This window comes from Peromyscus maniculatus, chromosome 17 (genome assembly GCF_049852395.1).
Source record: "Peromyscus maniculatus bairdii isolate BWxNUB_F1_BW_parent chromosome 17, HU_Pman_BW_mat_3.1, whole genome shotgun sequence".
NCBI lineage: Eukaryota > Metazoa > Chordata > Mammalia > Rodentia > Cricetidae > Peromyscus > Peromyscus maniculatus.
This window is the reverse complement of record NC_134868.1, coordinates 6019419-6047235: the sequence shown is the minus strand read 5'-3', so window position 1 is coordinate 6047235 and position 27817 is coordinate 6019419. Positions and strand designations below refer to the sequence as shown.

General features: G+C 41.8%; 1 long non-coding RNA gene across 2 annotated transcripts; it reads right to left on the bottom strand.

Moving 5' to 3' along the window:
* Window positions 1-145: 145 nt before the first annotated feature.
* Window positions 146-26407, bottom strand: LOC121823583 (uncharacterized). Of its 2 annotated transcripts, XR_013045451.1 has the most exons (5): window positions 26175-26407; window positions 22379-22493; window positions 17016-17276; window positions 16265-16371; window positions 146-1093 (listed from the first exon to the last, which is right to left on the bottom strand). It is a non-coding gene; the product is annotated as an uncharacterized LOC121823583 (long non-coding RNA). The 2 variants fall into 2 exon arrangements; XR_006065099.2 differs by lacking the exon at window positions 146-1093 and having other exon boundaries at window positions 15473-16371.
* Between the last annotated feature and the right edge of the window lie 1410 nt (window positions 26408-27817).

Sequence of the window (27817 nt, the reverse complement as noted above, 5' to 3'; positions counted from 1 at the left end):
TAAAACCAAAAACCACAGTGTTTTTTGAAGTGTCTTATAAGTCACATTCTTTAAAATCCTATCAGAATTATCAATGAAAAAGTGATCATTAAATATATATATATATATATATATATATATATATATATTAGCTTTTACACACATCAGAAATAAAAAAAAGAAACAATGCACCTCCAAAACTGATATATAAAAACCAACCTCCTAAAATTTAAGAAGAAAATCGTACACACAGCAAAAACAAACGGAACAGCAAACATACAATGGTCCTAATCATATAGATAGATCGTTATTGTCACTCACAATAAGAGGTCAGATTTACCATACCCAAACACCACTTTTAACTGAGTCAGATTAGACAGATTTCAATGTTTAAAAAATGCTAGCAACTCTATCCAGAGACAAGAATATTCTTCATTTTTGGTGGGAAAGTATGTTGGTATAACCCTATGATGGTTACTTAGTGATAGATGTCAAAATACATGCACATTTTTCTTGCTCACTGGAATTTATCTTGAATGAATGCATCTGCTAAAGGAATGTAAGTATGTGCTTGCCATTACCATCTAGTAAATCTGGGCAAAGCATATGTGCCCTTCACTTGGGATTATGTTTTAGCCATAAACAAATTAAAGGTGAAAAAAAATCATCTGTTCAGTCAAATATCCATCCATGCTAAAATTTTTCAGAAAATTAGGAGCAGAGGGGGCATGTCCTCAAGTCTAGATAGTTTTCCTTTCAAGTCAAAAAGGGTGTCTGCTTTCATCACTTCCTGTCAGTATTGACTTAGGGGCTCTAGCTGGGCAGTTGGACTAAAAGATGTTACAAAAAGAATTCGGAATAAAGAGAGAATCAATGTATCCATACTTATAAATGACAGAAACCACTAAGGAACCCACTAAAGTTAACTAAGTCAATAAATAGTCTTTTCAACTTGCGGAGACAGAGCAACCGGGCTGCCACAGACAAGAAAAGGAATCTGGACCCTTACCTTCTAGCATGTGCAAAACCTAAAGTGCTAAATTGCAGAACACCGAGATGAATCTTCACAAGCATTTTCAAATGGACTCTTCAACAAGTTCAGCAAGGCTGTACTCTACAAGATCAAATCACAAAATCAGAGCAATAGCTATACACTTCTAATAACCTAAAAATAACATCTTCAAACATATCACTTATGATCAGACCACCACAACAAAAAAAATCCTTAGGAACGAATTTAACAAAAGAAATAAAATGTTATAGGTTTTGTTCTATTTCTAATGTGAAGCAGTTCTCATGGGCTCACATCTGTGGACAATGGGTCCCTGGCTGGCGGTGCTTGTCTTGAGAGGTTGTGGAACCTTGGAGATGTGACTAGCTACAAGTCAGTCACTGGGTGAAGGTTCGCAGCTTGCCCTGTCTCCTGTCCTGCCTCTGCTTCCCGATCCACCAAGATATGAGCTAGCAGTCTCACGCTCCTGCCGCCATAGCAGAGAAAAGCTCCCACCTCCATGCCACCTCCCATTCACAAAGGACTTGCATCCCTTCAACCATGAGAAGAATATACCCATTCCCCTTCAGTTACTTTCCTGTCAGGAACATGATCACAGCAATGAGAAACACAGTGAATGCATATTGAGACTTTAAAACATTGTTCAAAGAAATTTAAAGGACTTAATAATCATATACAAATGAAAAACTTCTGGTTTACAGATTAGAAAATTTAGCAGGTAGTAAAATGGAAATATTTATTAAATTCCATATACAGACATGGTGAAATTCCCAGCTATCTTTTTAGTAGACATTCACAAGCTGATTCTAAATTCATATGAAAGTATAAAGGTCCTAAAATGGCAAAATGATCTGGAAAAGGGAACAAAGTAAGCAAGCTCACATTTCCTGGTTTTAGAATTTACTACAGGACAAGGGTAATCTAGAGAGCATGTTGTTGATGGCAGAGGGGAAATATAGATCAGTGCAGCCCAGTGAAGAGCCCATAGTAGACCACAGAGAGATGGGCAGCTAGTTTTCCACAAGAATTCAAAACCATTCAATAGACGGAGCAACAGTCCTTTGTAACACAATGAAATGGGCTCACCCAGGGCTGAGAACAAAACTGACAATATAAACAGGAAGTAAGGGTGAAGAAACGTTTAGAAGCAGCAAGGAGACTTTGTAATTCCCAAAGCAGCATCTCCCTGGACACAGAAAGCACCAGGATTTTATTTGGGAAACCCATCAACTTGTGCGGAGATGGGCAGAGTCCTGAACGTGCTCAGTTTGAGGACATATCTTTTCATACATCACTTGTTAATAAAAAGAAAAAATGGAAACCCCCAGGATAGAGACCTTAGAGCAATGGTAGCAAATTTTACTTCAGGTCATCTAAAATGAGAGGGGCAGAATGACTTGGCAATTTTAGCAGTTTCTTGAAAGTTTCTCTTCTCTGAAACAAAAAGCAACTTTGAAGAGTTATTTAAAGATACAGTAGCTTCTCCTTCAGGAGTACAGGTGATTTTCCCCAAACAAAACAAAACAACAAAAAATAAACATAAAAAACCACTTGCCTGGCAGCTAACCGTTGAAACTCCTGAAGTTGGGGCAACTGGGTAGCCAAAAGCAAAAGAATGAAGAATGAAGCTCATGGGGGCCAGAAAGATGGCCTAGAGAACACATTACACTTGCAGAGGTCCTGAGATTGGTTCCCAGCACCATGGCAAGAGGCTCAGGAGCACCTGAACTTCAGCTCCCCAGGACCTGATGCCTCTGCTTTTTGTAGGCACTCACACTCAAGTGTTCTTACACACACACACACACACACACACACACACACACACACACACACACAGAGAGAGAGAGAGAGAGAGAGAGAGAGACAGAGAGACAGAGAGACAGAGAGACAGAGAAACAGAGAGAGAGAGAGATTTTAAATAAAAGAAATGCTTTTTAAAATGAGCCTCTCCTTATGTCAGATATAAAACTAACTTAGGACATTAAAACTTTGAAACTTTAAAAGGAGGGATAAATCGTCACCACTTTAGTTTTGGCAAATGATTTTTAGATATGAGCTAACATAAACCAAAAATAGTACCAACAAAAATACAGATAAAATTGAACTCCATGGAAATTTAAACCTTTTCTGCTTAAATAATTATCAAGAAAGTGGAAACCAGCTGGGTGGTGGTGGCACCTACTGTTAATCCCAAAACTCGGGAGGCAGAGGCAGGTGGATCTCTGTGAGTTCGAGGCCAGCATAGTTCTAGGACAGCCAAGGCAACACAGAGAAATCTTGTCTCAAAAAAACAAAAAGAAAGAAAGAAGGAAGGAGGGAGGGAAGGAGGAAGAAGGAAAGAAGGAAGGGAGGAAGACAGAAAGAGAACCAAACTTATATAACATGCTGGCTAGTTTTATGTCAACTAGACACAAGCTATAGTCATCTGAAAGGAGGAAACACAATTGAGAAATGCCTCCATAAGATCTAGCTGATGCAAGCCTGTAGGGCATTTTCTTAATTAGTGAATGATGTAGGAGGACTCAGCCCATTATGGACGGTGCCATCCCTGGGCTGGTGGAATGTAATTCTATAATAAGGTGGGCTGAGCAAGCCATGAAAAACAAGCCAGTAAACAGCACCCCTCCAAGGCCTCTGCATCAGCTCCTGCCTCCAGGTTCCTGTCCTGTTTGAGTTCCTGTCTTAGCTTCCCTCAAGGGACTGTGACTTGAGACATGTTAGCCAAATAAATCCTTCCCTCTCTAACTTGCTTTTGGTCATGGTGTTTCATCACAGCAATAGTAACCCTAACTAAGACATAACTCAATAAATGACAAACAGCACAAATTTAAAAATATTTAGAGGCTATAGATACTCATTTCTAGAGCAAATATAAAGACATAAACAATAAATACCTGAAAAGATACTTCAAATTTTTAGTCATGAGGAGGGGGATAGCCCTTTATCATCAAGAGAATAGCTACAAACATAGAGATAGAATAGCAAGTGTTAGCCAGGGTCTAGTGATAGCAAAATCCTCGTAGGATTATGATGGGAAAGTAAAACATCAAGCCACTTTTGAAAACAGTGAGACAGTTGCTAAGCAACTTAACACGGAGTTACCATAAGCCCCAGCAATCCTCCTCTGGTTATATATCCTCGGGAAATGAAAATAAGTTGTCAACACAGACATTGGTTGCACCTTTATTCACAACACAGAAAAAGGTGGAAACAGTTCAAATGTTCCCAAGGAGAGAGAAAAATTTGGCATAAATTGTAGCTAGAGTTTTCCTGCCTTGCCCACAGTCAGGACAAATCTTTGTCACCCGCCAGTTCCACAGCCGCTCAGACCCAACCAAGTAAACACAGAGACTTATATTGCTTACAAACTGTATGGCCATGGCAGGCTTCTTGCTAACTGTTCTGATATCTTAAATTAACCCATTTCTATAAATCTATACCTTGCCACGTGGCTCGTGGCTTACCGGCATCTTCACATGCTGCTTGTCCTGACGGTGGCTGGCAGTGACTCCTTCTGCCTTCCCGTTCTTTCTTTTTCTCCTCTCTGTTAGTCCCACCTATACTTCCTGCCTAGCCACAGGCCAATCAGTGTTTTATTAATTGACCAATCAGAGCAACACATTTGCCATACAGAACATCCCACAGCAACAAAATACTATACTTGAACACCTTACTTTAAGGACAAAAAGCCAGTCAAAAAACACACTAATTTGATTCCATTCCTGTGAACGTCCAGAACAGGGGTCTTTAGAGGAACAGTAAGCAGACTGTTACTTAACGCAGGAAGAAATGATGGAGATGGGAAAATAAAATTAAGCAGAATATTTAGATGCTTCACATCTCGTATATTATTGGTAAATGTGTAAGAGGTGTTGGACATTTTCATATTAAGTAGTTAAAATTAAGAAAAACATGAATTAAATTCTGGCAAAGATGCAGAGCAGTCTCTCATAGTGTTGGCGGGAACAGAAAATGGTTTGGCCATGTTGGAAACGAGTTTTACTTGTTCTTAGGAAGTTAAAACTGCACATTTCTGGGGCCCAGATTTCAGCTCCCCAGGATTTATTTATCCAAGATAAATAGAAGTGTATATCTACAAGACCCATGGTAAATGCTCATAGCAGGTGTATCTGTTTCTGTCGCTGCTCTAACAAATGGCTCTCCACGCTCCGGCTTAAAGCAACATGAACGAGTTAAAATTCTGTGGTCAGAGGAGCAAAGCCACGGCAGTTAGGCTGCAAGCAAAGCACCTGCTTTGTTCTTTGTGGCATCTCTAGTCTTACTGTGGATTCTGACTTAAGAGGCTGCCCTTCTTCTTGCCTAGAAGGACCCTTCCTCTCCTCTACTTTTAAGGCAGGAGGGGCCGGGTGGTGGTGGCGGCGGCGGCGGCGGCGGCGGCGGTGGCGGCGGCGGCGGCGCACGCCTTTAATCCCAGCACTCAGGAGGCAGAGGCAGGCGGATCTCTGTGAGTTCGAGGCCAGCCTGGACTACAAAGTGAGTCCCAGGAAAAGCGCAAAGCTACACAGAGAAACCCTGTCTCGAAAAAACCAAAAAAAAAAAAAAAAAAAAAATTAAGGCAGGAGGTGTAGTATCTTCTACCCCACCCCCTTATTGTCCTTTCCTTGTAAAAAAACTTTATGATTGCAGGCACCCTGAATAATACAGTAAAATCTTTTTGTCAGAAGACACTTAATTATATCTGTAAGCCCACCTTTTCTTTAAATTTATATTCTCCAATCTCTGGAGAATATAATTCTGATGTTGTGGGAGAGTGCAGCTTAAAGGCAGATTTTGCAGGCCATATAAGGACTTTTATTCGAGCTACAAATTGAAAAAATGACGAAATTTTAAACATTTCACTAAAAACAGGTTATTCTTCATTATGCATAAATGCATTTCTTTTCTGTCTCCTTGGTTATCCTCACACAGGAGACACAATTACCTAAGGGAAGAGGGGACAGGACTGACTTGTTCTGCAGTCCATCCATCTTTCCTGTTAGAGGATTGACTAGGCTTCTGAGAACTGGGGGAAACAAGCAGCTCCAAAGCATTATGGGTAATGAGATATTTACAGATTAGTGTTCTTTATCAGCGTGCTCTGGAGCCAGTGTTCAAAAGAGGCCATCATTAAATTTTTAGGAACTTTGTATTCAGATTTAAGTTCAGCTGTTACTAAACCTGAAGCTGGAGAGGTGGCTCTGTGGTTAAGAGCACCAGCTACTCCTGCAGAGGACCTAAGTTCTCAGCACAGACACAAATCTGGTGCCCTCTTCTGGCCTCTGTGGGGAACAGGCACGCACATGATGCACAGACATACATGGAGACAAAATACTCATGCACATAAAATTAAATTACATACATCTTTAAAAAATAAATAAATCACATGAATGTAAAATCAAATAAATCATGTTTTAAACAAAAGTAATAAATACACAAAACTTCTCAGTTCTTACCTGTTAGGTTTTGTGATTATCGTTGGTCCTGAGACTGTGTCTACGGTTTATAAACACTGCATAAAAGCTTGATTTGGCTCATCTCTTGGCAACGCCATGTTTAATCAATGACATGATGTTGGTACTTTCCAATTATCCTAGTGGGAATATCTACACTAAAGGTATCAGCAAGCACTATAAATCAGAGGTTGATTTATTGTTCTGTGGGGGTACCTAGAGTTAAGAATCTGATAGGAAATGTTACTAATGCATTAAATTTCAAGTGAGCTGTGACTATTGCCTTACATTGTGAATAACAAAAAAGTTAAAATAATCCTTGGGAGAGAGGCCTCACAAGGCCCTACAATGAGGTTGACTGACGTGGCTACTTTGGGAGAAGTGATTGGTTTTCTTTAAGGATGTGGGCTCTCATAGGAGGACCGGGCTCTCTAGTAGATAGCCCTACAAACATTTGCAGCACAAAGTGAATTCTCTGGATTATTTTTTAAAAAAAGAAAAGAGATGAAATTGGGAGTGAGGTTGGGAGTAGATCTAGGAGGGGTTTGGGGAAGGAATGGAGGATGAATATGATGAAACTATACTATAAATATGCATGAAATTTTAAAAGAATTAATAAAAATTATTATTAAAAATTAAAAAGAAATACCTATTCAATCGTTGCCTGGTTTGGAAAAAGAAAAATTTTCATGTCATTTGCAAAACAAGTAAAATTCTGACCACTAAGTCTTCACTACTTCGCATCACTTGGTAAAATAAGTGAGGAATGTCGATCAAAATTTGGGGAAGAATTATAGCAGGAGAGAAGCTGTTAAGCCTTTGCTAATACAACCTGGTCCTTGTCTAATGTCTATAAACCCTTCTATGAAGCCTTTGCCCATGGATGCTTTTCACTGTAAGTTATATTTAACACTTAAGCACGAAATTGTCCTTCCTGGGACATGGGCCACAGCATTCAGCAGATTCTAAAATAAATAAATGAAATGTTTTGCCTAAAGAGGCAAAACAATTTACAAGCCACAGAGCAACAGATAATAAACTGGATGGTCAGGAAGTTTTAAAAGTGTATCCTAAAAAAATGCCGCCCCCACATTATAAGCCATCCGAGTTTGTGGGAATTATCCCACTGGGTTCATTTCCCACATCTGAGGAACTATGGGACCCATATCTTATGTTATGAGAATTAAATACAGAAGAACACACTAGATTCCAGAGACCTAGGTTGTCTCTAGCTACTTGGCTGGTCACTACTCTTGAACAAGTCATTGACACTAACAAGGCCTTTCACTTGGTATCTGCCTCCATGTCCTACCCGAATTCCTGCTCCACATATGTTGGGGTGTGATAAGTAGTTGGTTTGGGTTATTGTTTTAGGAACATTGTGCCATTTGGTGAGAGATACATCTCCATAGTTCAGTCAGACAAGTCATTTTATGCCTGTTAGATCTGAGAAACCCAAGGGCCAAGTTCAGCAGCCAAGGTTTTGAACCTCACCAGTTTTTAAAGCACTTGTCTCTGTATCCACCTTATTCCTAAACCATCTGTATTTGTTATAAAATGGGAACTGTCATTTATTGATCAAGGCTGTCAGAGAAATAAGGTGTGTTGAATAACTGCCAGCCCAAGTTCCATACATTCTTGGAAGAAAAGTTTTAACTTGTGTTGAATGTTTTGTTTTCTACATTTCATGATGATTTAAAAATCACAGGTTACAAGAGGTACTGTCCTCCAGGGTTGGGTAATTCTTTAGAGAGAGTAAATAATTTGTGTGTGAATATCCTACTTCCTTTGCAAGCCTAACCAATCCTGGACTGTGCCCTAGGAAAACACGTCATAGATGCCAGTCCATGGTGCCTGACCTGAAGGGACTTGCGGTTTTCATTTCTTAATGAAATATGCTTAAATCATAAAGACCAACGCTGGCTCCTATGACAGGGTTAGGACACTATTAGTTACTTGTTTCTTTGTTGTGACAAAATACCCAACAAAAGCAACTTATGGAAGGAAAGGTTTGCATTGTCTTGCATTCCACACCACACAGTCCATCACAGTGGGACGGGTTTGGTGGAAGGAGCAGGAGGCAGCTGCTCATACTGTGTCCCTAGTCAGGAAGCAGAGAGTGATTGATGATGATGCTCATCTCTCTTTATCCTTTAAATTGCGCCAGATGATGAAATTCTGCCACCCACATTTAGGGCAGGTCTTCCTACTTCAATGAACCTATTCTAGAAAATACCTCCCAGATATGCCCAGAGAGCTGTTCCCATGGTAATTAAATCCTGTTACACTGACGAGATGAACCACCATAGATTCGTTCATTACTGTTCATCACCTAGTTATGCCAAGAGAAGCAACAAATCGGACAGCACTGAGTGCTGCTCTTTGGAATGTGGTTTGCCCCCTCTGAAACTCATATTGGAATGTCATTGTCATAGTGGTGGGAAGTGAGGTCCTTCTCGTGGGGTTGGCTCTCACATGTGTGTTGGGATAAAGTGAGGTTACATCTCCTATCTGACTACAAGTACCACTGTCCCCTTCCGAATTCTGCTTCAGCACAGCAAGGTCTCCATCAAAACCAGGAGTCTAAATAAATGCCTGTCCTTGTGACCTGCCCAGTCTCAGGTATTATTTCACAGCAAGAGAAAATAGACTGAGTGGAGTCGCAATGGACTGCAGACAAATTCCTGGCATATGTATAACATCTATTTGGGTTACTGGAATGTGCCTCTTAAGCACAAGGTCCATGCTGAAGACAAAGTGCTTTAGACACATAGTCAGTGTCCCCGTGAGTGTTAGGTGTGACCCTTTCCCTATGAGAACTCTAGTGTGGAGTAAGATATCTATAGAAGCAGGAAGTTTGCAGGACCTCAGCAGCGAGAGGTCTAGCCTTGTCCAGATTCCTTGAGAAAACATGATATTTACTTCTAACAGCTCAACTAAAGGAAGACAAGATGGCCTGATGGTCTCTCATGGAGAATGGGTGAGGACACCATGGGCCCAAACACTAGAAGTCCTTGACTTTCTAGAGGATTTGGCTTCAAACCTGGGTCAACAGAAGACTGTTTCTGAACTCTCAGTTCATGGGGATATGGACAGAAGGGTCCCAGCTGGGTGTGAAGATATTCTGGGATGCCAGTGTCCATAATTGGCATAGATTTAGTGCCCAGGTCAGGAAGGAAAATAGAGTAAATGAGGTGGGCCAAATGTAGCCCAGAAAAGTTGTGCTGATTCCACTGACTTCACCCAAGTCGCTGAGGAACTCAGGCATTCGAGATCTTCTTTGTCACATAGGGCATTTTTGGATGGCATGCTAAGAGAACACAGACTTTACTTCTACCAATGTTGTCTGTTTAAAAGGAAATCTGCTAAGATTTACCTACAAGCTAATATGAAAAATAATCTTCATGAGTTTTGTGGGTTAACCATGAACTGGCCTTAATTTTAAATAAATGTATATATTTCCGAAGACATTAAATGATGATCAAATCATCTGCAAATGTGGTGGCCTAGGACATGATGATTTTGAATATGTTTAGGGCATGTAGTCTAGTGTATTTAAATTATTCCCAGTAGCCTTTGTCACCACCTGACTTGGGTCACCATCTGTGGTAAGTGGTCCATCCCTACTCTACTGTGTTGAGAGCCCAGGAGGGTCAGTACTATGTCTTATTCCTTCTGCCTTCCCTTTAGCACTTAGCCCAGTACAGATCTAGACACCCTGGAAGCTTAAGAAATACTTGTTGCCTTGAACGGGCTGAGCCCCTGGACAGCATAAGCAATGTCTCTGTTACCATCTGACTTCTGTAGACAAGACATGTGTAAAGGTAGATGACATCAAGCTTTGATGTTGTTTGTGGTTATAGCAAACAAGAGCAGGTGGGCACAGCGTCACCCAGAGAAATCCAGAAACATAGAGAGAACAGTTTTATAAGGCTGCCAGTATCTCGAAAGGCTAAGGCATTTAAAGAAATACATTTCTAATTGTTTCATACAACTGCTACCGGAATTTGAGGGATTTGATTAAATGCCCTAGGACAGTGTTTAGTGCAATTCCTAAATAAGTGGTAGGGATTACATTAGTAGCAAGGAGTTACATGGTAAAACAATAGAAGACTAGAGAGCATGCTGGGCGGTGGTGGTACAAACCTTTAATCCCAGCACTCAGGAGTCAGAGCCAGGTAGATCTTTGTGAGTTCGAGGTCAGCCTGGTCTACAGAGCAAGATCCAGGACAGGTGCAAAGCTACACAGAGAGACCCTGTCTCAAAAAACCACCACCAACAACAACAAAGAAGACTAAAGAGCAAGTTGGTCTCCAGCAGAGGCAGGGGAATTTGCTGTGGGATGTCTTTCTGTACATTGTGAATATGTGTTGCTCTGATAGGTTGATAAATAAAGCTGCATTGGCCTATGGCATGGCAGCTTAGAGGCAGGCAGAAATCCAAGCAGATAGACAGGAAGAGAAAGAAGAGGCAGAGAGATGCCAGCCTGCTGCCCAAGGAACAACATGAGAGCAGACTGGTAAGCCATGGAACATGTGGCAAAACATAGATGAATAGAAATGGGTTAATTTAAGATATAAGAGCTAGCTAGCAAGAGGCCTGTCATAGAGTATAGTTTGTAAATAATATAAGCCTTTGTGTGTTTACGTGGGTCCCAGTGGCTGCAGGGCTGAAAATAAAGATGGAAATCACACACGGAGTCTGGATTATATTGTCTTCAGGACTTTTAACTGAAGAAAGACATTTGATTGTAAAGGCTGATGAGTCAAGCCGATATATATATTTTAAAGGCACCTTGACTTCCAAGTTTATGTCTAAGGATATTTTGCTTTGGAAAAGAGGTTCTGCTTTTATTTCCACAGAAGATGAGAACCTGTGGACTGCTTTCAGGTTAATATGGTTTGATCAGCCAAGACCCCCTGAAAGGTGTCAGATGTTACCATGGCCCAGATGATCCAATATCCAGAATAGCTTCAAGGCAACTGACTCAGACAATGCAGCCTCACAGACTACTCCAGTCAGAATTTGACAATAATTCTTAATTTTCTCAGGATCCCCATAAGATTGCTAGCACCCCCATTCAGCAGGAAGTAGTATGAGCAGCTACCCCCAGATTCCCAAAATATTGTTTATAAATGTTTATTTATATTTAAAGTGAGTTGATTATAAATACAATCTCTTTCTAAAAAAGAAAAGGAAATAATATAGATATAATAGAATAAGGTTATATTATTGAACCTACTTTTAAAGAGCAACAACTTGTTTAAAATGTTTTATATTGCTATAGATTGTAGGTTATTACAAATTTAAATCTAATTTTGTTATATTGTATGCATATTTCTACTCTTGTTTAAGGCATTATGTTTATGTGACTCATTTAAATTGTAATGGGTAATTTAAGAAATACAGATTAATAATTAGTCTTCTATGATAGTCAGACTTATAGTCATGTTAAATTTTCTAGGTATACATAGATATATTTCAATTAGGCAGGTAATCTTTAAACATTTCAAAGACCTACAGAATATGGCTTTTAAAATGTTTTAAAAACTTAGACTTTCTAGACAGTAAGACACATCTGCTCTTGACAGCACCAATTTACTTCAAAGAGAAAAATGGGCATCGAAGACAAAATAGCCATTCTTGGCAAAAATAGCCATTGTGCAAGAAACTGCTCTTGCCTGGACTGTTGATAATATGTTATATAAACTGGACAAGCAGGGCCCATAGGAAGGTGACCACTGAACTTTGCAAGGTGAAATGGTTCTTCAGGTTGCTGCTTTGCAGATGAGACTAAAAAACTCTAGACCCATTGGCTAAAGATGGATGCCCCATTGTTACAGAGGAACTTTAGATGGCTGTCCAGGCAGGTAGCTGTCTCTGACATTTTCAGAATTTTGGAAGTTTCTCACAATACATTTTCTGTTTACTTAGGTAATATATCTTTCTGGGTTCTTTGATAAAAGATAAATTAGATATGAAACTTTAGACTCACAAATATCAGATAGAATATTTTCTTTAATTTTGCCAAATACAAATAGAGTAGATATTGTAGCTGTAATTCGTTTAATAACTATTCTGTTATATATAATTTTACTATGTTAAAGTTAAAACCTTCCTTTTTGATTAGACAGAAAAGGGTAAGTGCTGTGGGATGTCTTTCTGTATGCTGTGAATACATATTACTCTGATTGGTTGATAAATAAAGCCATTTGGCCAATGGAAAGTCAGGATATAGCTAGGTAGGAAATTGAAGAGAGAGACAGGAAGAAGAAAGGGAGAGGGGAGAGATGCCATCCCGCCGTACAGGGAGCAGCATGTAATGACACACAGGTAAAGCCACGGAACATGTGGCGACATATAGATTAATAGAAATGGGCTGAGTTTAGTTATAAGAGCTAGAGCGCAAGAAGATTGAGCCACAGGCCATGGTCATACAGTTCATAATTAATATAAGCCTGTGTGTGTTTATTTGGGTCTGAGTGTCTGCGGGACCAGGCGGGACACAGGAAAACTTGCAGCTACAAGAATTCTTTTCTCAGTGATGGTATTATGGATTTAATAACTGGTAGCTATCTGGATGGAACATACAATAATATTAAGGAGATTCATAAATACTCACCATGGCCACAAAACCCCACACATCCTATAAAATTCAGCTTCATAGACTTCTGCAAAGCCCTTCCTCTGTTTTTCTCTCAGGATGGTTCTCTGAGGCACCCTCCTAACCTCAGCTCTGCACATCTGAAACTTTCTATTCTTGTATCACCTCCCAAGGGGACACAAGTCTTTTACCAAAGACAATTTTATGTGCTTAGATGGGCATTTTGCAGCCTTGGCAGGGAATGTCAGAAGGATAATCACACCACAGGTCTATTGTCTCCACCTCCCCATGTTGGAATTACAAGTGAGCACATGGTTCCTAGTGACTGAACTCAGGGCCTTATGCTTGCCTAGTAAGCACCTCACTGACTGAGCCATCTCCCCAACCCTCCCTTGTCAAATTCTTTATTTGATTTTATGTTACTTACTATATTACGTAATATTACTGTATGTTAATCATTATGTGTAATAATATAATGCTACATTAATTATATTAGTTAAACAATGACTTGATTGCATAAATGTATATCTCCTTGGCTAATTTGCATGTGTGTTCTCCATATGCCAAAAGTGTGTTATCTACCAGTGCCAGGCAGAGACAACCTAGAGCATTGTTCAAGGGTTGGACCTCCTTTAATTTGATAGCGTTTGTCAAGATTCAAGTAGGTATCTATGTGCTCTCCAGGTCCAGTGTGAGTGTGTGCTTCTGATCCAGAGATGTAAATTGTGTGCCCTGCCCATGCCCCGCTTGCCTCACCCTGCTGTGGATATTGATCGCTCTATGTGCTGTGAATGCATTGCTCTGATTGGTTGATAAATAAAATGCTGATTGGCCAGCAGCCAGGCAGGAAGTATAGTATAGGCAGGACAAGCAGAGAGGAGAATTCTGGGAAAGGAAAAGCTGAGTCAGGAGTCACCAGCCAGGCAAGATGTAAAAGTACCACTAAGCCACAAGCCACGTGGCAACTTATAGATTAATAGAAATGGGTTAATTTAAGATATAAGAACTAGATAGCAAGAAGCCTGCCATACAGGCCTATAAATAATATAAGTGTCTGTGTGTTTACTTGGGTCTGAGCGGCTGCCAACCTGAGCAGGACTGGAGAAAACTCCAGCTACATCACCTTACTTGTTATAGACATGTGCATGCACTTTGCCCTCTGTATGTCTCTCAACTCTGAACCTGCTACTAGCATTCTGGAACGGATAAGGCTGGAGATGCCCCCTCCTGGCCTTGGTGTGTTCTAAAATTTCTGCTATGCGTGTCCTTGTTCTTTTCAGCTTTCTGTGCCACTCTGGTCTCCCAGGTGAGCAGGGACAGGAAGGGGAGTAGGAACAGAAATCATCAGAGCAGAGGATGGCTGAAAGGCTGGCATGTTACTCTTGCCTGGCAACAGGCAAATTTCTCTGCCTCTACAGTGAGGACAACAGTCCTTCCCCACAGGAGATGTTTATGCAGATTAAGGGGGAGTGCATCAAAGGAGCAAGGTAAAACTGTCTCCTCCATGTCCCTTGTTTCTTTTCTCTGCTCCTCATCCAGCCAACCCCATCTTTGCCTCCAGCTTGTCCTGCCTCTGCTTCTCTGTGACACCCACTTCTCACCCTCAAATTCTTGGCTACAGCACTCAAAAAAAACTCTGAGTTCTCATCTGGGTAAGAAGTTGTGTGCAACTTTTCTAAGAACTGGAAAAGACAAACAAGATTCTCTCTGATTTAGGGTAGCTTCTGAAGACTGAGGGAAAAGGGGGACTGGCAGTCAAAGGCACCTGCTATCAAGCCTGACAACCTGGGTTTCATCCCCAGAACATACATGGTGCAGAGAGTGACTCCACACCTGAAAGCTGCCCTCAGACAACCACACACACAGTGTGGCAGACACACAAACAGTAAATAAGTGTGAGAAACAATAAAAAAGAATAGGAAAGTGCTGGGACATTGAGATAAGATGTATGTGTTCCCAGAAAGGTGCAAATGAGAGCTGGAGTATAACTCAGTTAATAGAGAGCTTGTTTAGTGGAATGAAGACCTGGATTTGATCACCAGCACTTTGTAAAACCAGGTAGTACAGTCTATAATTATAGTACTCAAAAAAAGGATCAAGAAGTTCAAGGCCAGCCTCTGCTACATAGTGAGTTTGAAGCCATCCTAGGATATTATATGAGACCATGTCAACAGGGAGAGAGGGAGGGAGGGAAGGAGGGAGGGAGGGAGACCCAGGATGGAAATCTATAGAAGTACAGACACTGACAAAACAGATTTCCAACCCCAGAACCTGGAACACTTCATGGCTGGAGTTGGCTTCAATGAGTGTTCAAGGATGCTCACACTTGGGCAGGCATCAGATAAGCTGCATTCAGAACAACTGGACAAAATGCCCCAATGCTGAAAACACGTGGAGTTCCTGGTGTGGCTGGGATGACTTGGAGGGTCTGGTGGAAGGTCCGGATGGAGAAGGTAGGTGACAAGCCAAATCCCAGAGCACCTCCCAAAGCCATGCTGTTGGCTCCTCTGAGAAACTCATTCATCCCTATGGTGATATTTTATTTGTGCTGAAATGTGATTTTATTTGTATGTTAATAAATAAAGTTTGCCTGAAGATCAGCGGTCATAGTGAGCCATAAACAGAAGTCAGGCGGTGGTAGCCCATGCCGTTAATCTGATCATATGGCAGGCAGAGTCTCTGTGTGGTCAAGGACACAGCCAAGCATGGTGACACACCTTTAATCCCAGTACCAACCATAGAGACCTGGAGGTCTGTATAGACAGGCAGTGATGAGGAAGTGATGTGGCTGGGCTTAGAGCCAATGAGAAGGCAGAACAGGAAGGCAATACAATCGCGGGTTAGACAGGAAGAAGCTCTCTCTTGGGAAGCTATGGCATGGTGGAAAGCTAAGCTTAGTCAGTGGTGCTTTGCTATTTCTCTGATGTCTTCAGCTATTACCCCTGTATTTGGCTCTGTGTTTCTTATTTAATGAGACTGTTTAGAAATTCGTCTACACATCCCTGCTTCCCATTTTTTAATTTAGCATAGTATTTACCCATCCCAGTTGATGCATTTCTTGTAAGCAATGTCTCTGGCCATGAGCTGAGGCCGCTCTTGTGTGTTCATGGGAAGCTTATATTTGTCCCTCACAGCCTGCCCCACAGTCCATTCACTGCTCTGCTACTAGATCATGCCATGCATGGGATAGATATCTAAGTGCATCCCCCCCATGTCTACCGTCAGTGCAGCAGGACACGGGCCAGGACAGTGCTCTGTGTGGCCACATGCAGGGACCTCAGCTCTTTTCAGACACTTCACTCCAGAGAAGATGGGTTTCTTAATCCCTGAAAAGAATTTCAGAATGAGCTGATAAGAAGCAGAATTGAAATTTATTAGGAAGAGCGTTTAACATAAATTTAAGTATAGGCTCTCTCTCTCTCTCTCTCTCTCTCTCTCTCTCTCTCTCTCTCTCTCTCTCACACACACACACACACACACACACACACACACACACACACACACACACACGGGGGGGGGGGGCAATCTTAAGAGTCTAGTGGCTCTTGTTATACCCCAGACTCCCTCCCCCTACTTTTTGGTTAGTATCTCTAGAGGTGCCTAGATAGGATTGCGAACTTGTCCGGTGAAGCCATGGGTCACATGGGTTGTACATAGGGAATAAAACAGATCTTTTACTTTAAGTGGACGTCCCTGTGACAGTCCCAGATGATCACAGGTTCATAGCTGGGAAGGGGGGTGATTAAGCCATGCACTCTTATGCCTGAAGCATGACTCATTGATGTCCAATAATAATCCTTCCAGAAGATCATTTGTATTCTTTTTAAATTATGCTCCCCCACCCACTCCCTGTGTGTGTGCGCCTGTGTATGCGCATGTGTGCATGTGTGTGTGATGTGCATGTGAATACAGGTAGAGGCTAGTGGTGACTCATCCCTTGGAGCTGGAGCTAGAGACAGCTGTGAGTTACCTTGTGCAGGTGCTGGGAACCCAGTTCAAGTCCTCTGGAAGATCAGAAAGCACGCTTAATTACCGAGCCATCTCTCCAGCCTGTAGTATTCTTACTTGACATTTCTATTTAAAGGAACATTGGCTCTAAGTAGGCAGTCTTCAAAGCAAATGTTAATTGGGCTGGAATTCTTGATTCTTATCTGGTGAGAAACTTCTCCCAGAGTTTGCCGTGAAAATTGAGTTTCCCTTCCTGTTTGCTCTTAGTTTTCCCCTGTCTTATCTGTCAAATAACAAGAACTTTGTAAACATTTGCTCAGTGAATGAAATTAAAGCCAAAGCCAAGATAAGAAGGTTGGACTTTATTTGGTAGACACCGGGGAAACTTTTCAAAAAGTAGACTCATATTTGGAAGACACTACGGAAATTTTTTAAAGTTGAGAGCATAGAGCTGGGTGTGGTGCATTTACAAAGAAAGGAGAGGAAGATGGAGCTGGATTTCTAGGCATCTTACTGAGATTCTGTCTTAAAACCAACTAACCCCAAGTGAGTCCCAGGAAAGGCGCAAAGCTACACAGAGAAACCCTGTCTCGAAAAACCAAAAAAAAAAAAAAAAAAAAAAAAAAAAAAAAAAAAAAAAAAAAAAAAAAAAAACCAACTAACCAAACAACAAACACTGATCTGAGGAGCTCTGTAGAAAGAAGATGTAAAAATACAAGGGGAGGGGGGGCTTGTTGGGAGAAGAGGCTCAGAAGGAGTGTGGGTGTGTGAGACAGTAGTGAGTGAGCATCATCAGCACGCACTAGGTACGTGTGCAAGACTGTCAGAGAATAAGTGAAAAAAATTAAAATACTGTGTAGGAGTGTTCCCCTAGCCATATATAGAAGCAGCCTTGAATGAAGACTGGGCAGACAGTGATTTTACAGTAATTCAGGAAGGAACCACGTGCTTGGGGGAAGATCAACAGCCGTCATTCGTGAAGAGCTAATGAGTGACTGAGCAAGGTCAGGCGCAAAGGTGAGGGACGAAGGAGAAGGAAACATTGACAGACGTGTTTCAAGTTGACCGACCGGAAAATCCCAAATCCAAAAACAAAACTAAAAAATACTAGAGGGAACTTGGTTTCGTACGTGATGATGGACTTAGATTCAACAAACAGAACATGAGGGGGTGGAAGTACACCTGCACAGAGGAGCGCGGGGGTCAGCACAGGTCAGCAGCCTCTTAATTAAATAAGATAACGGACAGATGACAGAGAGAGAGAGAGAATTAAAACAAGTAAATAAGTTTGAGGGGAAATAAATGAACGAATTTTCAAAAAATTTCTAGACAAGCCTAGCAAAAACCCCCAGATAAAGAGCACATACCAACCCAAGGGAGAGGGTGAAAACAGTATGATTTTTCCTTTTACGTAGGAACATACAGTTAGCCCTACAAATTAGTGAAAGGGGAGGTTTGTTTCAGAAAAAGTGTGGAAACAACTGACAGACCTTGAGGAGTGAGGAAATCCACTCACTCTTTCATTTCTTGAGTTTCTAGACATCTTGACATGCAAGCATATAAATATTTTAATTCCTAATGAATAATGTTTTGAAAAGATATTGTTGTAATTCTTGTTTCTGTCACTTTCACAAATCTAAATTACTCCCGTGATCCCATGCTGAAAGAGAATGGGCTGGAGCCCGGGTAGGACAGAGAAGGTATTCTAAGAGAGACACTTGAGGCTGGAGCCCGGGTAGGACAGAGAAGGTATTCTAAAGAGAGACACTTGAGGCTGGAGCCCGGGTAGGACAGAGAAGGTATTCTAAAGAGAGACACTTGAGGCTGGAGCCCGGGTAGGGCAGAGAAGGTATTCTAAGAGAGACACTTGAGGCTGGAGTGATGACAGTCAAGAACACTTCCTGCTCTTGCAGAGGACAAGGGTTCATCTCCCAGCTCACAACCACCAGCCACTCCAGCTGCCAGGTGTCTGACTCCTCTTCTGGCCCCCACGGCACGGCTCTCACACACATGTACCCACTCATACATACATATCCTTAAAAGTAAAACAAATCTTTAAAAGAAAGACATGTGTGTCCCCTTCAGAAAGAACAATGGAGATAACCTGAGGTCTCTGTCCCCACAGCCACTCAAGAACAGGGTTTGGTAAACTGTCTCACATCCAAATCTGTCCATCTTCTGATCTTTGCCTCATAGTTTTTTAGAAAATTTAAGGCATCCATTGACATGGTGGACAGGAAAATTATATTTCTTCTCTCCCCATTTTGGCCAAATTATAAGTAAGTTCATTTTTCATGATTAATTTCTGATTCCAATTTCTTTCGGAATACAAGGAAAGGAAGGCAGTGGGCTATTGACCCGAGTGATCAGGAGGAAGCCTGCGGCTAACTGTTGAGATCAGTCTGCACCCCACCTGAGTCACTACAGCGTATGTAAAATCAATGCTTTCACGCTGTGCCTTGCTACGGATGACCCTTTTACAAGCAGCACTTGGCTTCATTTTGAGTGCAAGTGCAGAGGCAGAATACCTCTGCATCTCATTGTGCATGTAGACACCATCACCTGCCCATCACCATCCACGAGGCACAGGCTGGTAAAACATGGTCCCGAGAGTAAAAGGTACCACCGGTAAACTTCGGAAGATAGACTTGGCCTATGTGAACGCACAGGCACATTCAATTCATCAGAAGTACGTGAGAGCTTGCTGAGCATGCTAGGCCAATGAAGGGCACAACCTGAATCACAGAAAAAAGAGGATCCCCAGTACTGCAATGGTACGAAATTTCCTTACCTTCCAACCACAGGGCTTGGTTAGTGTCTTGAGCATGCTACACCAGAAGCATAGACAAGACATATTTGTGTCTTTCCACAATGTCAGAATTTACTGAATGATAATACATCCACAAGCTATGTTGGTTTTGTTGACTGTAAGACCCACCCCACTGGCCTGCCATCTGACTACCTGATGTGTGTGTTCAGAGAATCTGATTGTCCTTGGACCTTCAACTCATCTCATTTCTCGCTATTAATACAACACACTCTAATTGTCCACCTGTCCGCACATCTATTGGACTGTTTGTCTGGACCTGATCCCACACCTCTGTCTGTGGCTTCTAAGGTCCCACCCCCTACTTCTGCAGTGCCGTTCAACCCCAAGGCACAACTCAAGACTGCAGCCTGGCAGCGTGGCTCTAGCAGCTCTCCATTAGGTTCCTTACCTAACCCCAGCAGTGATTCTGCATCTGAACCAACCTCGGCCTCCCTCCAGTACGGCCTCTTTAAACTTTAAACTTTGTAGCCACACTATAACCTACATATAGATAGATGATAGATATAGATATTAAGTACTATGTAGTGGGTAATGTATGATCTGAGAATTAATGTTAGTGATTAAGATTTGAATAAATAGCTTTTGATTGTCAATGCCAGCCAATAAGGGAATCAGGACTACCTGGTACATTACAGTCAATAAAATCAACATAGCTTATGAATGTACTATTATCCAATAAATTCTGACATTGTGAAAAGTCACAAATGTGTCAGTCTGTGCTTCTGACATATCTCACTCATGACACTAAGCAACCCCTGTGACTGGAAGACAAGGAAATTCCCTGCTGCTGGGAGGTTTCCCTCTCCTTCCTAGGACCTCAGGGTGTCAATTCCTCATAAATGCATGTTCATGAGTTGCTATAGCAAAGAGGGCCTTGCTTTTGATTCGGTCTTGTTTGTGACGGGTACTCTAGTGTTTCAGTTCTGTGATTTGAAACATTTCTGATGAACTCTCGTGGGTCAAACCTTAACTTGCTGTGTGATATTGGTGCCATTTCGTAAAGGAGTCACAAGAGAAATGCAAAACGCCTATTGTTTAGAAGACACAGTTGAGCCATTTGCTGAATCATTTGGTTCTATGACAGGAAAGTTCAGATCAGGAGGGAGAGGTCCATCCCAAATAGCCTGTAAGCCTACTAATATCTAGCCAGCTATCTCACAGGGATAATGTGGAGAACTCTGAGGCAGAGTGTCATCTGGGGGAGAACGAAGATCAAAGTGAAAGCCAGCATTTCTGAAGCAAATGTGGCCAGATTAGAAACACAAGGAGCTTTGTGGAGTTCAGGGCTAGAGAAAAGCCCTGCCGAAATCCCATCCATTTGCTCTTAATCCAGTTTTTTTGGAGGCCACTAAACTGTATTCACATGCCCCACAGCAAGTGATCTTTCCCTAAACCCAGTCTTGAAGATGAGAAAGGCTGGGTGTGGCATCACGTGCCTGTCATCCCAGCTCTAGGGAGTCTGAGGAGTTCCAGGTCAGAACTACATTGCAAGACCCTGATTTAAAAAGGAAGAAAAGAAACAGGAAGGAAAGGAGAGAGGGAGAGAGGTAGTGAGTGCAAGAAAACAAAGGCAGGACTTGAGAAAGCTGCAACAAACCAGTTTGGGATGATGTTCTTCCTAGAAAAGTTTGCTGCTGGGGTTGGAAGGGGTAGCTCTTGCTCCCCACAAGCATAAGGGCTAGGGTTCGATTCCCAGAACCACATAGAAAGCTGTGCGCGGTGGCACGAGCTTGTAATTCCAGCACTGAGGAGGTGGAGACAGGCAGAGCCCTGGGTCATGTTGGGCACCTGTCTGTAAGCTTCAGATACAGTGAGCGACTCTGTCTCAAAACATAAGGCAGAGAACGGTTGAGAAAAGACATCCAGTGTTGACCGCGGGCCTCCGTATGAATGTCCACACATGTGCATGCACCAAAAGGAAAGTCTGTCTTCTGTCCAGTCCCAATTAGCACATTCATCTCAGTGTCCCTGAAGACAAATCTATGCTCACTCCAAATGTGTCTGATCACTCACGTCTGACTTTCTCTGGCAAAGTGGTCCTGGCATGCTTAGAGCTAGGCTTGGTTTTCTTGGAAGCAATCAGCCCTGTTTACTGTCTCTGCACTTGGAAAGCAGCCCGTCAGGCCTGGCAGGAGCTATCCTAAAGTGAGCGGAAAGAGACTGAAGCACTTTTTCCCCCTCTGAAAATTGAAATCTGCTGAGCTGTGCACCAAGGGGCAATAATCTTTCCTCTCTAGTGGTGGTCTAGCCTGTAGCTAAGGTGAAGTTGATGAAGGTGTTTGTTTGCATGTCCCACTGTCTCCAGAGGGGACTAGAAAGAACTTGGAGGTGAGCTGATAAATGTAATGGCATTCTTCTGCTGGACAAAGGAGTATGTTTGTGAGAATACAGCTAATAAGCTGGTTCAGCATCTTGGAAATAAACATCCTCCTCCTCGCTCCCTCTGTGTATTGAGCACACTGCAAAAGATAGTTCACCCAGTAACTTGGACAGCTTTAAACCTTGTCCCCAGATGTGAAATCCCTTTTCCATCCAGATTCTCTTCATCTCTTTACCTTAAATGCCCTGGTGTCTTGGCTGCTCCAGTGAACCAGGCTCTTTCTAAGCTTGGAAAGCCAGCTGTCCAGCACATCTCCCCCAGGCTTCAGGCCTCACAGATTCCTGCTTTTCCTAAGCACAAACATAGGTCATGAATTTGTTATTCACCATCCTGAATTATTCAGAGACATTTGCTTGCACACCTTGCTGGCTCAGACACTGAAGCTTGAGACGAGATCGATGCTTTCTGGGAATATCTCTCATCATGGATTACAGGTGCTCAGTAACTACCAGTTGTTTAATTCTGTGCTAAAAAAAATTTTTTTGGCTATTCCTTATTCTTTATTTTTCTCTATATATTTAAAAATAAAGTTCTACTCCCTAAAATTAATAAATAATAAAAACTCCCATTGGATTCTGATTGGGATTGCCTTAAACCTATAGATCTTTGTAGAGAAAATTAACATCTATGCAATACTGAGTTTGATGGTCTGTGAGCACAGAACATGTAGTGTTCATCTGTTATAAGTCTTTAATTTCTGACATCATTTTGTAGTTCTTAGGATATAGGTTTTATATTTTTGTCAAATTTACCCAACTAGAATCACAAACCCATAAAAATCCCATGTTATAAAAAACAAAACAACAAAAATAAGACCTCTGAAAACCCAATGATGAAAAAATAACTAATTTTTCCAGATGGACAAATGATTCAGATAGCACCTCCAAGGAGAAATATAGCAAGATGAAATACTAGGCACATGTCCTTCTATCAAGGCTGGACAAGGCAACCCAGCAGGAGGAAGAGGACCCCAAGCGCAGACAAAAGAGTCAGAGACAGCCCCACTCCCACTGTTGGGAGTCCCACCAGAACACCAAGCTACACAATTATAACATATGCGGAGGTCCTAGTGCAGATCCATACAGAGTCTGTGTTTGTCACATCAGTCTCTGTGAGCCCCTATTAGCCCTGCTTAACTGTAAAATCATAAATCTTAAAAAAGATTGCCAACATAATTTTATTTGAAAGAAGTGGATGCTTATTACACTGATTATGGAAAAAAAAACTACCTCTTAGTAATAAAAGCAATAATTATAAAAAAAAGTATAGAATTAAATGTTGTGGTATATTTTTGATGCTATTATAAATCATCTTATTTTAAATTCCAAATTCTCTTTGTTCACTGAAAGTACATGGACACATAGTTGACTTCTGGGTATTATTCTTAAGCCCTGAAGCTCATTCTGGTAGCTATCTGCACATTCTATAGGAAAGCATTTTGGGGTTCTCCATAGATCATATTAAGTACAAATATAGACAATGTTGCTTCTTTACAAATAGAGGTTTTGAGGTGTAACACAAATCTTAAAAGGTCTTATAATGAAAAAAAAAAACAGAGCCAGATATTGGGGTGAAAGCTGAAAGATCAGAGAAGCAGAACAAGCCAGCCATAAGTTCTTACCTGCATGAAATCTTCAGCCTCAAGAGAGTGAGTTCCTGTTTCCTCATGCCTTACCTACCTTTCTCTGCCAAGACATCACGTCCTGGGATTAAAGGTGTGTGTGCTTCCCAGTAATGGGATTAAAGGTGTGTGGCACCGGGCGGTGGTGGCGCACGCCTTTAGTCCCAGCACTTGGGAGGCAGAGTCAGGCTGATCTCTGTGAGTTCGAGGCCAGCCTGGTCTACAAAGTGAATTCCAGGAAAGGCGCAGAACTACACAGAGAAACCCTGTCTCGAAAAACCAAAACATAAATAAGTAAATAATAATAATAATAATAATAATAATTTTGTACCACCACTGCCTGACCTCTATGTCTAATTCTAGTGACTGGCTTTGTCCTCTGATCCTCAGACAAGCTTTATTGGGGTACCCAATATATCACCACATTGGGGACTTACTGACATAGGCATGATTAAGGGCTGCAGCAAGACCAGTAAGTTGCCACTATTGTCAGGGAAAGGAGACTCACGCAATGTTGGAACAAAAGAGGCTTTATCCAAGCCAGAGTGTCCCTACTTTACCTCAGTCTCACATCAAGGGCCTCGGACATGCTCATGGCATGGATAACACGATCTGGTCACAAGGCTCCACACATCAACAAAATGCTTTTGCTTATTTAATACTCTGCTAGAAGACTGTGAGCCAAATTCACAAGGGCTACTCAGGGACAACCATAGTAGCTATACTCAAGATGGCTACAGCCAGGTCAAGGGGAACCCCTATGTACCGATAGTACTTGACTGTCTCCTTTGATTCCTGTATTTCAGGTCAATTGGTAAGTAGTCTAGAGGTTTGACCAGATTAAGGATACATATTTAGTCATATACTCTCATCAAGAGGTCAGGAGACCCTTTGCCTATCATGCCATCACTGTACAGAGGTTACAGAATGACAGTTCTTTGTGGCTCTAAAGGGAAATGATAGAATTTTGGTCCCATTTTAGGATAATTATGAACTCATGGGTATAAACAAGTTGTAAGGTTTCAATCAATTACAGTTAGTACCCTACAGAACTCCTCCTGTGAATTCCCTACCCTCGCTCTTATCGAAGAGTCCATGTCCTGGCTCTGCTCAGTTACTCTTCTCAAATCATTCAAATACATCTTGGCCTGTCTGAGCCCTTACTTCTCCATGACTGGATCTACCAGCTGGGGAACCATGCTTTTAACACGAGTCTTTTAGAAAGACACTGTTTTAGATCAGGCTGCGCCCTACTCTAAGTTACATCATATTGTGTAAAACAGTAGTTTTCAGAATGTGCCCTGTCCTAGAAAACCCCATTTAACCAACAGCTTCTGGCTCCATTTGATAATGGAGGATGAGTCTGTGCTTACATGGACCTATGCACAGCACCATCTGACTGGTACCACCGACACATTACAGACCTATAAATGACTTCTCCCTGGGGGGTAGAAAGGGTACCCAAGGCCTGCAGAGTTGGCCCATCAGTTAAGAACACTTGTTGCTCTTGCAAGATGGCCTGAGATCAGTTTCCAACCCCCACATGGTGGCTCATAACTGCCCATAACTCCAGTTTCAGGAGATCTGATGCTCTCTGTTGGCCCATATGGGCACTAGGCATGTACACAGTACACATACATCCATGCCAGCAAAACACTCATAAACATAAATAAATAAATAAAACAAAATCTTTCCTTAAAAAGAGAAAAGGCTGGGCATAGTGGCACTCACCTTTAATCCCACACTCAGGATGCAGAGTTAGTTGGATCTCTGTGAGTTCGAAGCCAGCCTGGTCTAATAGTGAATTCCCAGCACTGTGACAGTGACAGACACTACTGTCCTGTCATTTTACATTTTACCACTGTGTGTGCATGTGCGTGTGTGTGTATGCGCGTGTGCGTGTGCGTGTGCGTGTGCGTGTCTAGAACAACTCTTATAAAGAAAAGCATTTAATCGGGGGCTGGGACTGGTGTACTACCATGCTCTGATCCTTCCCTATTTTAAGTCAGCTATTTTCAGCTTTAAATAAGCTTTATGCCTATTCGGTAATGGGGGCAAGCTAAGTGGGTCCCCACAAAGACAAGCGAGCATTTACCAGGGAATATCAGCACATTGGGGCTCCTGACTCTGTGAGTCCAAACATTCAACCTCTGTAAGAGACGGACTATGCCAATCCCAAATGCGCTTCTTTGGCACAGAGGTTGTTTTGAACTGACTGGTTTGAGAAATCAAAGGTGCAGGAGTAGCTCTGAAAACAGCAATTACTCTTTCGTAATAGAAGCACACACGGATAACCGGAAGCTCCTATCAATGGAAGAGCCAGGGATTTCAATCGATCTCTGTAACAAACCTTTCCCTTGCCCAGGACACATTCTGGGCTTCTCCCTGAAGCTGCCCTTCACCAAACTCTTCTTCCTTTGTTTCTTCCTCTCCTCTTTTCCTTGATCAGTTGAAAGTCATACATCACTTCTTGGAGCTTTATTCATTTTTCCTGGATATGTTCCACGAGAAAGGACTGGGATTTAAATTCGAGTGTTGACTGGCAGATCTACATTTGTGTTTCTCTGGCATTGGTGAAGACAGAAGCTTGAGAGTAACCAAGCAACCATGAAAACATGGAGTGATGCTCTAGTGTAAGCATCTGAACTCTCTGTGGGCACTAATGTTACCAGGGAAACTGAGGATTCCTTTTGATTCCTAGCCACACAGATAAAAGAATTTACAAACAAACTCAGAAGAAAGCTTGTGGATGCTTGTATTAAAAGAAAAACAACGGGATAGGAAAGTTGAAAATCTTGACAGCTGCCAGGAGAAGGGGGTATGGAGAAAACACCATGCCTTTTAAGTTAAGTGTGAAGGTCAGAGAAACAGTGTTGGAGAAATACATCGTGCTGAACTGCAGATCTGAGCTCAGAGGAAACAAAATTCTAGCGCTTGTGCCCAAGAGCAAAAGATTGTACCAGAGATACAAGGTTACACATAGAGACAGGTGATAAAGAAAGGAAAAGCATTCCCAAAAATGAGGTGGGGTACTGGGTTGGTGAGCTGAGGAAAGAGCCCCAAAGCTCTGGCCCACATGGCACCTGCCCCTTTATAGGGCATTTGCACAGCACGAGCCTCTCTCTGAAGTTTATACAGTGGGGCTTTTCTAGACTGTGACCATTCGTTACAAGAAGCTCAGGCAAGGGAGGGTTTGCAGTCTTCCTCTGCAAACTGTCTTTTTTTTTTTTTTTTTTCATGTGTTAATGTTTATCTTTCTCTGGCTTCTTCTCTCCTGACACACTAAGATCTTCCCTGTATCACAGACTCTCCAGAGTCAGAGAGGAACTTGGGTCTCTCCCAAGGTGATTGCTTTAAGAGAAAAACACAGGCACAGACTCCCACATCAAGGCCAGCAGGACTTTCCTATGTCTGATCAAAGAAGTTGACACTGAATCTGGAATTGGACCAATGACATATTGAAGGATTAAAATATTCAGTACAATAAAAATATTCACTTTCTGTTTGGGTCAGTGTGTGTGTGCTGTCTGGCTTGTTAGCAGAGATCAGCAGCTGATCTGGTTGTTTTGTCCATGAGGGGAATTTGTAGTCCCTGGGAACCTTAAGACTGTGAAATCCAATTAGCACTCCACATCCTGCTTCTGGCTCTCTGGATTCCCGAGATAGACCCTGGCTAGGCACCCCTTCCTCCCTTTCATCTTTATTACAAAGGGTAAGACTGTCCCAAAGCACAAACATTCCTAGTGCATTGCTAGAACGCCTGCATTTTAGTGTTTTGAGGAAAAAACACAAGTTATCATGATTCAAAGAGCAAGCGATGCTTTACCCTGAGTACTAGATGTTAAATTAAAAAGAACTATCTTACTCTCTTGTAATAATTTTGGGGGAAATACTGTCATGTTGCTTTAACTCTTGCTTTAAAAGTCTTTCTAGCGAATTCTGACAAAGTCACTTACTGTAGACTGGACATAAAGAATAGTGTTTAAAAAATTC